General features: G+C 48.3%; 1 pseudogene; it reads right to left on the reverse strand.

The window, feature by feature from the left end:
- Positions 1–5,315: 5,315 nt before the first annotated feature.
- LOC124674187 lies at positions 5,316–14,782 on the reverse strand (annotated as a pseudogene).
- Between the last annotated feature and the right edge of the window lie 1,823 nt (positions 14,783–16,605).

The raw sequence follows: 16,605 nt of genomic DNA on the forward strand, positions 1-16,605 counted from the left end.
GATTAACTGGACCCAAGGTGTAGCATCATTGTTATAGAACTTGTGTTACTTGTGTAAGTCTTTCAGCAATAGAGCATCATTTTGGATTTTAAGATTTATAATTCTCAAACCAACTTTATTCTTTGACTTACATATCATACTCCATGAAGCCAAAGAGTGGATTTTATCCTTGTCCTTTCTCCTTCAAAGACAATGCCTTCTTGCTCTATCAACAACATCTACCACTCCCACATGAATCATTAGTGACAACATGAAAAAAGTGGGTAGAGATGATGACACTGAATTGACCAGAACCAATCTACCCCTATAAGAAAGAAAAGAGGAACTAGCTGATAATCTTCTTTCAATTCTATCAATGAGAGGGGACATGTCTCTCATAGTTGGCTTAGTTGTTCCCATTGGCAGCCCATGTGAAAGGCATGGAACCCAGCTCAAACTCCTTTGCTAGCTGAATTGCTTCATCATGTGGGACATTGACAGGAATCATGGATGATTTACTGTAATTGATCTTGAGCCCAGTAAAATCAGCATATTGCTCCAATGTATCTTTGAACTTAGCCAATTGCAAAGGATATGCAGGAAGCACAATAATTGTGTCATCAGCATATTGATAATGAGAAAAATCATTGCAACAGGGAATTGGACAATCAACGGTCCTTCATGATAAGAAAAATTGACTAAAGACTGTAGCAGATCACCCCCCTGCACAAAAAGCAGAGGGGATAGAGGATCTCCCTGCCTAACCCCTCTCCCGCAAGGAAAAGATTTATCAGGAACTCCATTCAAAAGAACAGATGAGGATCCAGAGGACAACAATTCCTTCACCCATTTCAGAAAGAGTTCAGGATATCCCTTTACCCTCATTAAATGGTGTCATTTAGATGGTGGCGGTGTCGCTACATCGGTTAATGGAATCCTAGTTTCAATCCCATCTGTCTGGCGTGGTTGATAGCATCAACGAGTCAGTGTCACTTAGTACTTGTCAAGCTTGTTGTACGTCTTTATGTGTTGTTGATCTTGTCACCCACATGTTGCTCTTGTTGACGTTGTTTTTGTCTTCTATGCAGGTTGTTCCCTGCGGTCTCATTGGCTCCCACCTATGTTTCTAGACTGACCATGTTCGTACATGTAGGGCTTTTTCCATTCCTAATTCAGCCTCTTTCCTGGATCTAATCGTATGCGGAGTGTGGTCACTGCGATAATTTTTACAAGGATTATCCTTCCATAGATCTATGTGTACGGCTCCGTTTCTGCTTTAATTGCCTTTGTTCTTTTTTCGTCAATGTGACGACAATATGAAAAGGCTTTTCTCGAGGTATTACCTCCCCTCCAAGATACATTGGAGGGCGGACTCCTAGTGCTCAAGGTTGACACAGGAGCCGTGATGCTTATCAAGGCAATCAACCGAATCCACGGCTTCAAAGTGTTTTTTCTTTTTTCGGAAGAGTTAGCAACAAAGAAAAAGCTTTGCCATGTGGAGAGAGATCTGGAGGCGTGGGGTGGTGCTCCTCCTGCTCTACGACATAATCTTTGCTCGGGTTGAGTTTCTAAAATGTATACCTACATCGAATATAAGGTCCCATTGCTCATGCCTTAAATTTCGTATGGACCAATCTTATCGTGTGTAGGTTCACAGAAATATTGCATTAACATTAGGAGTCTAGGACGATCCACCTTCAAATTGGAACCAAGTAACAATAATTATGGAAAAGAACAAATAACACGACTAAGATCTTCCCACCTTTGGTCGAACAACTAATTACAGAGGGCCATCGGCTTTGGAGACGGACGCCAGATGCAGAGGATGCAGCGGCGTCCTCACGTCTAGCAGGGCTACGACACACAGTGAGGCGACAAGGAAACCATGCAGGGTCAGTGGCCTCTCGACTCGTGCAGGGCGGCAGTGAGTACACGCGTGCAACAACTGAGGAGCGTAGGGTGACATTATCCTTGAGTCGTGCAGGGCAGTACCACACTTCATGATCTTTTGAGACCTTTATACATGCTTTGGTGTGCAAATGGACAGTTCTTCCATGCCCAATGCATACAGTTAATGCTTCGAAACATTAAAGAAAATCCGCTATCTGCATTTTGTGCCAAGATCTGAGTTGTGTCTTCTCCATTGGGTTTCCGCACATAGTTATTTCCAAACACTTCGATAATTGCTCTGCAGAACATTTACATGCAATCAATGGCGGTGGACTCGGCCATGCGCATGTAGTCGTCTTGTGCATCTCCAGGCATACCATATGCAAGCATCCAGAGGGTGACCGTGAACTTCTAAATAGTGGGGAAACCAAGAAAACTGATGGTGTCTCTCTTCAGCTTGAAGTAATTGATCTCCCGCAGATTCTCTGCAATCTTTAGAAAAAGCTTCCTACTCATCCTGAAACGGCGGCGGAAAATGACATCATCGTGCAAAGGACATCGATAAAGTAGTCATCATAGAGCATGCAATAGCCTTCCATCATCTCCCTCGGCTTGCTCTTGCGGCGCCCCGACACGAAACCACCAAGCCTCGGCTTATCCTCAATGATTATGGCCAGGAAGGCGATGAAGATCGATAGATGCTCCTCATCGCCCACGTCTTCCCTCGCTGTAGCGGCGACCGCGACTTCCTCGTCCATCAGGGCAGCAATCACTTCCTCGTCGTCGGAGTCCATCGCCTTGGCAAACCGTCGAGCACCTCATGTGCAAGGTGGACGCGGGGAACGAGAGGCGGCTGGTGACGGAGGGAGGACTGTGCGCTGGGTGGTGCGGTAGAGCGGGGGAGTGGGAAAGTATATTTAGCAGCGAAGGAGTGCATATCGGGGACTACTGGGCAACGGCGGTGAGGGGTGGTTGCGGTGCCGACCTGGCTCTCGGGAGACTATCACGGGGGTGGGAGAGTGAGATTGGAAGGGTATGTGGAGTCTTACCGGCAGGGCTGGCCCGCGGCATTTTTTCGTCCCGCCAGGCCCCCCCTCCCCCCGTGGATTGGGTTTGGCTGGGCGCCGGCTAAGTTGTTGGGCCCCGCCGGCTCCAAAAAAAATTGGGTGGCAGTGGCTAGGGGCGTTATTCGCGCCGGCGCTCCCATTTTTATGGGGAGTGGAGATGCTCTTAGGGTCTTTCGGATTTTGTCTATCTATCTGTAGGTTAAAACTGGTGTGAAATTATTTGCCAATAAGTGTTAAATATTGAAAACTATAGGAGATACAGCCTTTGCAACATAAAACATATGGGAAACTCTCTAGATACTATATGAATGACTTGACTGGACGCGGATTTGGTGCACCAGCGTTCCCTTTGTTTGATTTTTTTTTAAATTGTACTTTTTGACTTCCAAAAAAATCAAAATTTATATCAGGAATACATATATATGGTATGTATATAGAAAAAAACTGACAATATATAGCAGTAATATACGAGTATTTTTGTCAGAAAATTGTCATTTGTTGTATCTCCCAAAATTCAGTGTATATTAAAACGAAACTTCTGGCGTATAATCTCGATGTATATATGTAGATATCTTTTCCGGCAGAATCTTTAGATACATATAAGTTAAATTTCAATTTTGCCAAAAACGGACTCACTGGTTCCCAGGTGCATCCCTCAGTTTTTGTGACTTGTAGGCCTCTGCATCCGAGAGGCTACACACGGCCGAAACTGAAAGCATACTAGTACATATGAATCAAATTACTAGGAACTATCAACACATGCAAGTCATGACGTGTGAGAGTGGTGAAGAAGCCAGCCGTATTGCAGTTGCAGTTGACTGTTTGTACCCATCCCAGCTCCACAAATACAATTTTACTAGTGTGTCAATTATTCTTGCCATGGTGGCTATTAATCGAGTGAAATATACACATGGAGAAAAGCTAAACTACGCGTGTGCCTTTCTACAAACTTTACTTCCTTTCCTTTGCATCGGGTGAGTTGAGTTGGTTACCAGCTATACTATTACTCCATAAATATTTTGACAAGCTCGTGATGGAGGACCTGTGGAAGGACATCTATATCTTTAAGCACTCAACACACTCAAGAGAGAGACGATGAGAAGCATAACAGCAGGGCCATGGCGCTCCGTAAAACTTCTTGTTGTCCTCTTCTAGTCTCCCTCTATAACTCTATTTATTCAGAGCTTACATTCTTCACTTAAAATGGAAATTTAGGCCACGATTGCCATCCCAACGTTACTCTCTTGTGAGCATCATGCCATCTGATGATCCGATCAGCATGACGATCTACGCTCACTAACCAAGTAACCATGATCGAGGCTCTGTTCGGCTTATTTCAATAACTGACGAAAGAACTGCTATTGATGAAACTGAAGAAACAAAACAGCTAACTCTGTAAGCATTGAATTTTCTTAATTTTTTTAGCCCCATCGGTTAAGTGGCACTCCACGCCGGTGAAGCACCATTACTCATTGTACCCTGCCGCCTTCCTCCATGACTACACCTAGCCGCCGCATGCTACTCACACGGTGCCCACCCTCAGGCCTCAGGTACTCCCTTGAGCTCACCTGCCTTGGAACCAGGAGTCTGGTGGGCAGAAAAGAAGCATTCTCTCCTACACGAACGAGCTGGAGCTGGCGCAGCTGCGTGCTTGAATGATCTGCGTGCTTAATGAATGAATGCTAAACGTATGTAGTATTGGAGCTATGTCGAGTGATTACGTAATCTACCTAGCTTTCTCTCGAAAACCATTGCATTATGATGTAATATGTCTATCCGATCGTTGGCACACGAACACAGAAAATAGAGTTGCACTATGCTATGCTGTAATATACAGACACACAAACACTAGACAAATTGCATTTGCGTTTGTTCGACTTAGTCTATCACCAATCCCCGCACTGCATATGCCCGAGTGATGTATATGGAAGATGCAAAATGCATACTATATACAATGCCATTATATAAGCAATTGATGCTACTTAAGGTTGAATTCTTTAAATGTGGTACGGAGATGACGGCTAACACCAGAAAATTCACGCAGTATTGGAGGCAGAAATAAATTAACTGATATGTAATATGTTTGTACACCGTAAAAATGATATAAGTTCTTTAATATGTAATAGCTGTATGGATTACCTTGATGACCTTTTTCAGATCCTCGATCTATGAATTTTTGGTCAACACAATCATATGCTATGAGAAGCATAGGGGATCGCATAGATAACATCGCAGTACATGTTTAACACAGTGCACTTAAATAAATTGCATTGTCTGAGCTGCAATGTGTTGATGTTTTGCTTCCGCAATACTAGCCAAATAAGTCACATGAGACAACTCTTTTATTATTGCACAAATTCCCAAATGCTTGTAGATGAATCACTCTTCCATGTCTTGCTGGTTTTCACGATCAGCCCGGACTCTCGCACGGGTCTGATAAACTCTTTTGCCTCCATTGTTGAAGTTTTTCACCATGTCAGTGAGAAAGTACCAGAAAATTGTGCTTTGCGGAGTGACACCAGCAGCAGCAATGGGAAGGCAAGGTGTAGACCTCTTGCTTACCATGTCAAAGACCATGCACTGATCCCTACCCATCTCGCCGATCCAGTACACACAGTTACCCTTGAGCCCTGGAACACCTTGAGCATACATCGACGCAGCGTTGTTCTTCCCGAGAAATACCGAGTAGCCCCCCAAGTCCGTCACAGCATCCCAGCATGGTTGGCGCCGCGGATAATACCTCAGAACCAACATTTCATTCTCTGCTACACGATGACGACCGCCTCCTGGCAGCTGCATGGTAACCGCGCAGCTCTTGTTCCTCCATATCTGGTACAAATTACCGTCACAGAACACAATGTGCTTGGCACTATTGACAAGAGCGAATCTATTGTATGGCGGTGCAAAACTAGTATCTGGGTCGAACGGAAGGTCCCCCAGCCCCTTAGCCAACAAGGGTGCAACGGTGACCGGCGCATTCAGGTCTGGACCCTCAAAAGGAGAACGAGGAAGTCTCCTAGGCAGTTTTTGGGTCTGCCTCCCCTTGAAACGTGCAGGCCCTGATGATGGATCCTTGACCATGATAGGTTTCCCGAGGCTGCGCTCCGGTAGGCGGAGTATGTAGACATCTCCATACCGAGTGAGGCAGTAAACCCTACCTTTCTCATGGTAGAAGACATCCACGAGCTGATCTCCGCGACACTAGTGGAAAACAGGGCTTCCGTGGGAGCCTTTTGTCGCGGGCGCGCCTGCACCCGCGACAAATGGCCTGGCCACGTCGCCTCGAAACCATGTGGAGCGCGCGGAGGCTTTTGTCGCGGCCTTTGTCGCGGGCCGTATTACGACCCGCGACAAAAGGGGTAGGAGCGACGTGGCCACTCCTTTTGTCGCGGGTCGTAATACGGCCCGCGACAAAATGTCCCCGCCCTATATATAGAAGCAGCCAGCCACCCCCCCACCTCATTTTTTCCTTGGTGGTGAAGGTGGAGGTGTATGCTAGCTCATTTTTTCTACATGTGCACAAGAGGTGTTTGATGGAATGCTTGTGAGAGGGATGCCACTTGGTTTATTTGATAAGATTTCTCCTCTTTTTGATCCAAAAAGGTTAGCAACTATTTTCTCGACTATATATATATATGCATAGTCCGTACAATACTAATTTTAGCAAGGTGATTGCATCTGATACATATATAATTGTGCTTATGATGCAGATGAGTCATCCATGGATGTACGGTAACCGATGTGCTCCCGCTTTCAGAGAGGGCGTGAATTCTTTCTTGCTTGTGGCCGAGGCCAACAAGTCGAAGCAAGGTTTTATGTGCTGTCCATGTCTAAAATGTAAGAACGAGAAGGATTACTCTTGCTCAAGAGATATTAAGAGCCACCTGCTTCGGTTTGGGTTCATGTCCAGTTATAATGTTTGGACCAAGCACGGAGAAGAAGGGATTATGATGGAAGACGGCGATGAGGAAGAAGATAATGATGAGAAGTACTATCGATCTATGTTCTCTGAATGCTTTGATACCGCAATGGACGACAATGAAGAAGAAGGAGGTGAAGAACAGGCATCAGATGATCCTGTTGATGATGATCTTCGTCGGGCCATTTCTGATGCAAGAAGAGACTGTGACACGGATAAGGAGAGGTTGCAGTTCGACAAGATGTTAGAGGACCACCACAAATTGTTGTACCCAGGTTGTGAAGATGGGCATAGAAAGCTGGGTAGCATATTGGAATTGCTGAAATGGAAGGCAGAGGTCGGTGTGACTGACTCGGGATTTGAGAAATTGATGATAATATTAAAGAAGCTGTTTCCAAGAAATAATGAATTGCCCGTCGGTACATATGAAGCAAAGAAGCTTGTCTGCCCTCTAGGATTAGATGTGCAGTAAGATACATGCATGCATTAATGACCGTATCCTCTACCGCGGTGAGAAGTACGAGAATTTGAATAAATGCCCGATATGTGGTGCATTGCGGTATAAGATCAGAAAAGATGACCCTGGTGATGTTGAGGGCGAGCCACCCAGGAAGAGGGTTCCTGCGAAGGTGATGTGGTATGCTCCAATAATACCACGGTTGAAACGTTTGTTCAGAAACAAAGAGCATGCCAAGTTGTTGCGATGGCACATGGAAGAACGTAAGAAAGACGCGATGTTGAGGCACCCCGCTGATGGTCGGCAGTGGAGAAACATCGGGAGAGAGTTTCCGGATTTTGCAGGTGAGGCAAGGAACTTATACTTTGGTCTAAGTACAGATGGCATGAATCCTTTTGGGGAGCAGAGCTGCAGTCACAGACACTCGGCCCGTGACTCTATGTATCTACAACCTTCCTCCTTGGTTGTGCATGAAGCGGAAGTTCATTATGATGCCGGTGCTTATCCAAGGCCCAAAGCAACCGGGCAACGACATTGATGTGTACCTAAGGCCATTAGTCGATGAACTTTTGGAGTTGTGGGCCAAACCAGGTGTACGTGTGTGGGATGAGCACACGGAGCAAGAATTTGACCTACGAGCGTTGCTATTCGTAACCATCAATGATTGGCCTGCTCTCAGTAACATTTCAGGACAGACGAACAAAGGATACAATGCATGCACACACTGTTTAGATGAGACCGAAAGTAAATATTTGGGAAAAAGCAGAAAAGTTGTGTACCCGTTCAATCGTCGTTTCCTTCCGCGCAAGCATCCCTTAAGGAAAAAAGGCAAGCATTTCGATGGCGAGGCAGACCGCCGTCCGAAGCCTGTCCCCCGTAGTGGTGCTGATATATTTGACATGGTCAAGGATTTAAATGTTATCTTTGGAAAGGGTCCGAGCAGTCGACCTGTTCCGAAAGACGATGACGGACACGCGCCCATGTGGAAGAAGAAATCTATTTTCCGGGAGCTAGAATATTGGAAAGTCCTGGAAGTCCGCTCCGCAATCGACGTGATGCACCTGACCAAGAATCTTTGTGTGAATATTCTAGGTTTTCTGGGCGTGTATGGAAAGACAAAAGATACAACTGAAGCACGGGAGGACCAGGAACTTCATAAAGGACGAAACGGCAATCATCCAGGGCAGTTTGTAGGGCCTGCCAGCCTATGCTCTTACCAAACAAGAGAAGGAGATCTTTTTTGAAGCCCTATTCAGTATCAAGGTTCCGTCTGGTTTCTCGTCGAATATAAAGGGGATAGTAAATATGAAGGAGAAAAAATTCCAGAACCCGAAGTCCCATGATCGTCACGTGCTTATGACACAATTGCTTCCGATTGCATTGAGGGGACTTCTACCCGAAAATGTTCGACTAGCCATTGTGAAGATATGTGCATTCCTGAACGCAATTTCTCAGAAGGTAATGGATCCAGAAACTTTGTCAGGATTACAGGAAGATGTGGTCCAATGTCTTGTCAGCTTCGAGTTGTTGTTCCCACCATCCTTCTTCAATATTATGACGCACCTCCTCGTTCACCTAGTTGAAGAGATTAGAATTCTCGGTCTTGTATTTCTACACAATATGTTCCCCTTCGAGAGGTTCATGGGAGTCTTAAAGAAATATGTTCATAACCGAGCTAGGCCGGAAGGAAGTATCTCAAAGGGCTACGGAACCGAGGAGGTCATTGAGTTTTGTGTTGACTTTCTTCCCGACCTTAAGCCGATTGGTGTTCCTGAATCTCGGTATGAGGGGAGGCTGACTGGAAAAGGCACACTAGGAAGGAAAGCAACGGTGTGGAGGGACAAGATTTCTTTCAATCAAGCGCACTACACAGTTCTATACAATTCCAGCTTGGTGGCTCCGTACATCGAGAAACATAAGAATGTTTTACGAGAAATAAACCCGGGCCAGCCCGAGTCCTTGATTACACGTCAACACATGAATACCTTCGGCAGTTGGTTGCAAAGACATCTCATTAATGACCCATCTGCGGTGGAGCAGCTGTACTTGTTGGCCAGGTTACCATCTTCAAACATATGTACATTCCAAGGGTACGAGATAAATGGGAATACATTTTACACCATCGACCAAGATAAGAAGAGCACCAACCAAAACAGCGGTGTCCGCTTCGATGCAACAGACGAGAATGGGCAGACCACCACATATTATGGATACATAGAGGAGATATGGGAACTTGACTATGGTCCCACTTTTAAGGTCCCTTTGTTTCGGTGCAAATGGGTGAAGCTCAGCGCTATACATATTGACGATAAGTACGGTATGATAACAGTGGATCCCAACAATCTTGCGTACCTGGACGAGCCTTTTGTCCTAGCCAGCGAGGTGGCTCAAGTTTTCTACGTGAAGGACATGTCTAGCAAATCAAGAAAAAGAAATCAACAAAAGAATACATCAATCGAGGAGCCAAAGCGCCACATAGTTCTTTCGGGGAAAAGAAACATCGTGGGAGTGGATGACAAGACAGACATGTCGGAAGATTATAATAAGTTTAAAGAAATTCCGCCCTTCACGGTGAAAATTGACCCAAGCATCTTGCTAAATGATGAAGATTCTCCATGGCTACGGCGTAGAAGATCACAACACTAGATGGCGATGTAATAATGTATTCTTCATATATAGTTCCCAAGACAATCTCTACATTTATGTAATAATGAAGATTAAACTGTGCTTGGCTTGTTGATCTGCTTGGCAAGGCGTATCGATGCTCCTTTTATAGGCACGGCACCGCTTCTACTTTGTCTTATTACTTCGACAGGCCGTCGTGCGCGATGGTACAGAAGCCGACCGAGCCGGCTCCGGTGATGGAGAACCCGACGGCTCCGGTCATGGAGAACCCGACGGCTCCGGTGATGGAGAAGCCAACGGCTCCGGTGACGGAGAAGCCGACGACGGCTCCGGTGACGAGGTATTAATGGATTTCTATATGTACATATGTATTGAGGCATTAGTATAGAGGCATTAATGCAATTCTATATGTATTCTCTTAGGCCTCCGAAGATAAGATAGAGAAACGAGGCCCGGCAAAGAAGTTGACCAAGAAAGACCACTTCACAATTGAAGCTATATCACCGGAAGGCCAACCGGTGGTACCCGAGAATGTCGGAGTGAAGTTCAAAAATCAGTGCGGAGTTGTGGTTAGAGATCGTGTCCCGATCACCGTCGGAGAATGGAACAAGACGAAGAATGTGTCCGAAAATCAGGTTGCCGATAGGTACAAGGACACACTTTTCGGAGACCTCATGGCACATTTCACTTTGCCGGATTTGGGATCGGAGTCCGAGAATGCTAAGCGAGCGAGAGCTAGTGAAGAAATGGGCTCTTAAGAAGATGGGGGAACTTTTCCGGGCGTATAAGAACCGGTTATGGAAAAATTATAAGAAAGACAAGAAGCCTCCAGTATTCGAGAACTACCTAGCGAAGCAGGAGCATAACTGGGAAGAATTTGTGAGGTACAAAGAATCAGAGGAGGCTCGTGAACCTGTCAACGAAAAACAAGAAGAATGCAAGCGAGAAGAAATATCACCATCATACGGGGCGAGGGGGCTACGGAAGAGCCATGCCTAAGTGGGATGCACAAGAGGCTGAGATGGAGCTGAACGGGATCACTCCAGAACCCACGCGAGAAGGATGGGACACAAGGGCTCGAAATTGGTTCCTCGCGCATGGCTGTGAGTATGACATGAAGACAGGGAACATTGTTGAAAGTGACACCGGGGTTAGGGTACCCGAGGCAAAAATGGATTGAAGTGACGACAGATATAAAGGCGGGAAAACTAAAGTTTGCTCCCGATAGAGAGAAAGACTTGCTGACGCTTGTCCTCGGTAATCCTGAGAAGGGAGGACGAACAAGAGGCTTCGGCCCTAGTGTTCCGTGGTCGCTTGGGTTTCCGGCCGACGCGGAGACTTATAGAAGCCGAGCGAGAGCTAAACAACGCCAGCTGGAGGTGCGGAATGACCAGATGGCCGAGTTCCAACGCCGACTTGACCAGCAGCAGCGGGAGCTTCAGCGAGCAGCAGCGGGAGATAAATGAACTAAAAGGACAGCGCCCGCCGGATAATACCGCTGAAATATCTCAGCGACGAGACAGACAGCGTGGCCGACTCGGAGGCCCCTCCTACACGGATGATGATAGATGCCGGTCCTGGCGACCCCTTGGATGGAATCAAGGAGACAACACCTTGTGATCTCCATGAGGTGTTCAGGAAGGTTTACGTTAAGGTGGCGGTCGGCTATGTCTTACCGGCATTTGGACCCGAAGGTGAGCCGGCAACATGGCATGGCAATCCGATTCCAGCTGGCTATGCTCGTGTCGGGGTGGATTCAGCTTGTCCCGCAGTGGGAGACATTGGAGCTCCATATCCCCGGAGGTGATGGGGGGCTTACACTCGAGAGAGGTGCTTCGGGAGAAATCATTCTCTGGGACAAGAAGAACATCAGGCTGCCAGGCTGGGTAGCACCTAGTACCGGTCGTCCCAGCAGGTCACCATCACCTCCTCCGGGTGATCGCAGGCCACCATCACCTCCTCCTACTGATCACATGTCGACACCATCCCCCCGTGGGTACGACGTCGACCACGACATCGGTACTCCATCTCCATCTCCAGCGCCGCCGCCTCCGCCCAAAAAGACTCGGAATGCACCCAGCCGGAAGCGTTTCAAGAGTCCTGTCCCCAAGAGGTCGCCCCTCCCAAAAGTACCAAAGGTTCCTCCCCCCGTCCTTGGGATCTTACCTGTCGAGGAAAATGCGGCCGCTGTTGCGAAACACAACTATGATCATTTCCATAAGCCAAAACCTCCGGCGCCGAGCCATACACGAGAGAAGCAAATAGCATATGCTACTAGTTTTCCGAACACACCATCGCAGTATGACTTACACGAGAAGAAGGATGACTATACACGCACTCTTGCGAAGGTAATTGACACAAAGAAGGCTGAAAAGGCTAAGGAGAAGGACATTGCCGGCACGAGCAAATCATCGGCTAGAAGTGCAACCGAGAATAAGTCAACTTCAACAAGTGCACCCCTCAAGGCCAAGCAAACGACAAAAGGCAAAAAGAGAAAGGAAGTTCCCCTCCTCGGTGCTCAGCCCAAACAATCGATCCCACCACTCAAAGTGCTTAATGTTCCCAAGGTGTACGAGGAACATGGTGGTGGTTTCGATATGGAAGAAGCTGCAAAGCTAGCGGCTGCACAGTGACGTTACCGTGGAGGAATTGCTGTCTGCAGCGAGATGTCTGCAGTACCCACTGCTGATATAGCTCCTAAATTTGTCTACGGGGCCGACTTGATCAGCAGAGAGCAGGTGCATAAACTGCCAACACATATGCGGAATTTGCATCAGTGGTACCTTGATGCATGCAAGGAGAACATAAGGTTCATCGTGGCGAGTATACCATGGGAATATTACTACCGAGAGGAGGAGATCCATATTGAGATGAATGAACTCGGCAGTTATTCAATCTAGATGCCCTCGACAAATCTCTCATGAGTTGCTATTGCTTGTAAGTTGTTAACTACATATAAGTTCATTTTCATTCAGTTCATGTTCGTTTTCATTGCATATATATACTCATTATATCTTATGTGTTCTCTTTTGCAGACTGAAGATCAGTGAGTGCAAAAGTAATAATATTATCAATGTTGGGTTTGTTGACCCAGATAAAATACATGTTGAAACGGTGAAGCATAAACGCGAAGATACGGGGGAAACCTACTAAGGTTTTTGGGGCAGCAATATTTCTGTGATTCAATATTGTTTCCTTACAACTACGAGTGAGAGTCTTAATGATCTTTTATGCACATTCAATTTTTCTTACTCGATGTTAAGTGTAATTCCTGACGTATATGCATAACATGTGCAGCTTCCATTGGATTCTACTAGACATTCAACCTGATAAGGGAGTAGTTGAAGTAAGAGACCCACTGAGTAGAGGCCTGGACGGGTTCCAGGACTTGCAGAAGTTGCTCCAAGTGTAATTTCCTTCATCGCCGCGCTTTATCTTTCGTGAGATATCAATTAATTATCCACTCATTCAATCATTCTTTTGCATGGCAGGGCTTGGCAAGCTTTGAAGAATGTTCATAAGGACATTACCTTTGCAACGAAGCTAACATTTACTCCTGTAGCGTGCCCCCAAGCAGCCACAAGGGACGAATCTATGTGGATACTACGTTTGCGAGTCCATTCGCATGTTAACCACTCGAGAAGCAGAACAGAAATAAATTCAAAGTAAGCAATAACATTCACAACTTTATTTATTATCATCAATATTTCGTTATCAAGACCGATATAGTCATACTCATCTCATTATCGTATATAGGTCGACTTCATGCGGGACAGACTCCAACCAAAGGAACACGCACTAGGAATCGCGGAGGAACTGGCGGGACTTTTGGTTAGAGAAGTAATAAACAAGAAAGGCTTGTTTAGTCCAAATAGTTGTTCTACCTCCAAATAGACGGTCGTTAGTACCGTTTGTCGATCGTGAGCTCCATGTATATATGTAGGGAACCTACGAATATGTGTAAGGGGAATCGACTTCTGCTTCCAATATTTGTTTGATCGATCTATATATATATATAATGAATGAATGTGTACAACTTCTAGTAGCGTACAAATATAACAGGCGGTCGGTGGCGGGGGGGGGGGAGGGGTGCTGCACCCCTCAAACCCTAAAGCAGAAGCGTTGTGCGCGCGCCACGTAGAAGGCCTTTTGTCGCGGGTGGTAATACCGCCCGCGACAAAAGGTCCTGTGCCCTGCGCGCCCCGCGGCTGCCACGTGGTGGACCTTATGTCGCGGGTCGTAAGTGACCCGGGATAAAAGGCCACCCTTTTATCGCGCCTTGCTTGTCGCGGCTGGCCGCCCGCGACAAAAGGCCCTAACCACCCGGATCAAAAGGCCTGTTTTCCACTAGTGCGAGTGAGGGTTATGGGATCGAGGATGGCCCACCTCCTTGCTCCAGCAGTGACGTAGGCGAGCACGTTGATGTCAAATATGGTGACGGCGGCGAAGTCGTCCCTGGCAGGGTTGGGCGCGAAAACCAGCCTGGACGTGGACTGGGTGCTGTTGTTGTAGATCAGTAGCGGCAGGTCGATCTCGGTGGCAGTGATGGGGTTGAAGAGGCTGAACTTGCTGTCAGCGAGGAGGGCGAGCCATCCGTTGCTGGATCCGATGCATCGTGCTCTTTCGGGGATGGCGTTGAGCTCGAAGGAGCGGTTGATGGCGAGCGATGCAGCAGACGGGGAACGGTTGACGACCACGAGGAGCGACGGGAATGGCGGCGGGAGCGCGCATCGCCACGTTGTGCAGGCCCCGCGCGCTCTGGCATAGCACTTGAGTTCAAGGGTGTCGCCAATGCGGCGAGAGGAGGTCCGGGGCAGTTCCTCCCGAGCGCCGGAATGGCGGCATGGCGGCGGGCGGATTCTATCTAGAAATGGTGAGGGCGCAACTGAAAGGCAATGGACAGGAGCAGGAGAACGGGATGCGGCGGGTGGAAAGGTGGGATGGAGGAGCGGCGGCGGCGGCGGCGGGAGGGAGCTGCGGTGGCGGAGACGACTAGGTCAGAAGCGCCGCCGCCTCCATGTGCGGCATTGGGAATGATGGAGTCCGTGGCTGGCTGCCTCGAGCGTGTGTGCGAGGTAATTTATGCCGTGCAGGATATTTGGGCTGGGCCAACTAAAAAAGATGGGCCTCAACGGCATTGCACAGCCTATTTTCAGTTAAGCAACGGCCGATGGTGGCATACATGTGTTTTCAATTTTCACAAAAACTAATTCACAAAAACATAAGTGTTCCCTTCTTCCAAATAAACATTGTTGTACTAAGCACCTGGCACGTGATTTTTTTTTTGAGGTTCAAGGCAGTTGATTCAATCGTCCCATTAGATAAAGAATAGAGGTTTATGTATAGAAGTTTGTGTTCCGGTTCCCCATTACAAAGCAGTAAAGCACCAAGCCTCCCCAAAGACCGCCACCCTACATGGCAACATCGCTCGGGTCCTAAGTGTGGGTGTATGCCTTCTGCGCAATCTTCTCCCAAACCAAGTGCGTCACTGCCTTCGGCAACAAAGCACTGTGGAACACACGCCCGTTCCTCTCCTTCCAAGTTTCCCACTTGGTGTAAATAATGGCACCACTAGCCTCTCTCCTCCTCTCCTTAGGAATGCCCATGATCGCCGTGTCCCACCAACCATTTATTCTGTCACCCAAGGGAGGAGGCACCACTCCGAGTGAACCCTTCCACTCGAAATTCTTCTCACAAACCGCAATCGTGGAAGTGCAATCCAAAATGAGATGATGGACGGTCTCCAATTGCCCTCCGCAGAGCTTGCAGATGAGGAAGTGCGGACAACCCAACAAGGCAAGGTTGTCAGCGGTGAGGATCTTACTATGAAGTACCAACCAGGCAAAGAATCTGCATTTTTGCTCTACATGAGCTTTCCATACCTTCCCCATCCTAAAAGGGGCGCAAGATCCCCTAAGAGCATCTCCACCAGAGGCGCGAAACGGCGCGCCTTCGCGTTACAACCGCTTTTTGCCGCGCACGCAACCTCCCGCGCGACTCCAGCGGACGCGGCAAACCCGCGCGCGAAAGAAAATTTTCCCCCCGCGTGCGCTATCGCGGCATCCTGAGCGGCAAACTTGCCGCGTTGCTTCGCGCGCGCACCCAACCGTCACTAAAGGTTCCGCCGCTTCCCCGCGCCACGCATCGCCGCCGCTCTCCTTCCTCGCCGCGGCCTCCGCTCGTTCGTCGCTAGGATGCCGCCGCACCGCCGCGGATCGTCGGGCTTCTGCGGCGTCCGAGCGCGTTCGAACGGGACATTCTACGCGGAGATTCGCACCGGCGGCTTCCGCGTCACCCTCGGCACCTTCAACACACCGGAGCTGGCGGGGCACACCTACGACGCGGCCGCGTGGCGATTCCGGCGGCCACGGAGCGGCCTCAACTTCTAGGACGTCAAGTCGCTGGAGGAGGTGGAGTTCCTGGCGCCCGCGCTGCGCCTCGTCAGTGAGGAGGACCGTCGCCGCCACCGCCAGGCGCAGCGCCGCATCGCCATCGCCGAGCGCGACGAGGAGCTGATGCGCCAGTGGAGGGAGCAGTTCCCCAACGACATCGACAACACAAAGGCGTTCTTAGCGGACCTCAGGGCGCAGCGTACGTCCGCCAGGCGCCGCCGTCGCGCCATCGCCGAGTTCGAGCTCGACAACCCGAACACGACCTGGGGTGACAAC

Source organism: Lolium rigidum, chromosome 1, assembly GCF_022539505.1.
Source record: "Lolium rigidum isolate FL_2022 chromosome 1, APGP_CSIRO_Lrig_0.1, whole genome shotgun sequence".
In the NCBI taxonomy this organism is placed as follows: Eukaryota; Viridiplantae; Streptophyta; class Magnoliopsida; order Poales; family Poaceae; genus Lolium; species Lolium rigidum.